Source organism: Arachis ipaensis, chromosome B10, assembly GCF_000816755.2.
Source record: "Arachis ipaensis cultivar K30076 chromosome B10, Araip1.1, whole genome shotgun sequence".
Classification (NCBI taxonomy): Eukaryota; Viridiplantae; Streptophyta; class Magnoliopsida; order Fabales; family Fabaceae; genus Arachis; species Arachis ipaensis.
In genome coordinates, this window is record NC_029794.2 from 4526315 (window position 1) to 4527235 (window position 921).

Genomic DNA, 921 nt, shown 5'->3' on the forward strand with positions numbered 1-921 from the left:
CGGTTTTCTTTTCTTTGTTTTGGCATTTTAAACTTGGGTTTAACTTCTCGTAGTTCTCACTTTTTAGCCATTCTATTTGAGGTAGTTGATAACTATTGAAATTCTTCGATTAACATAGGAGAAAAATATATTATTATATGATAGAATTAATATGAGTATATTTTGTTATTAAATAAACAAAATTAATATAAAATAAAATTACATGTTAAAAAATCAAAAAAATAAAATTAAAATAGCAAAAGTGATAAAAAGATTATTTTTACAATTTTGTTTTGTCATTTTTATGTATAGAAGATTAAAAAATAATAAACTTCTAACTCTTCTAACTTTGTATTTGTTGTATTCAAATTAAATAAGTAATAAGTTATATTATTTTAATTTATTCCTTAAATTTATATATCATAAAAATCAAATCAAATAATTGATATACATAATTTTAAATTGTGTGATACTTAAATATCTATTCAAATCAATTAGTTGATATAATTAATTCATCATAATGAATTATCTTTAATGAGTTAAACAAAATAAAGCAGAAGCATACTACGTTGATTCTATCATTAAAGGTAAAAATTTGATTTTTATATAATAGAATAGATAATATAATAGACGGCGAGAAAGAGAAAGATAAACATTTTAGATCCTAAGTTGTTTCATTTGGATGTTGCAATGTGGGTATCACATTATTTTATTTATTCCACCCTATGAACCCTTATGTAACTTTATTTCAGTATAAATGGAATTTCACTACCTTTGAGTACTAAATTAAAATTCAAAATGAAACTGAAAAAAAAGTAAAGAGTATATAAAATTATTGATTGAAAAACACTCTAAATAATAAAAAGCCAAATTAACTTTAATATTAAATTCATTAATACGATTTTAATTTTATATAATAGTTAGATAATAGATTAGTAAAAG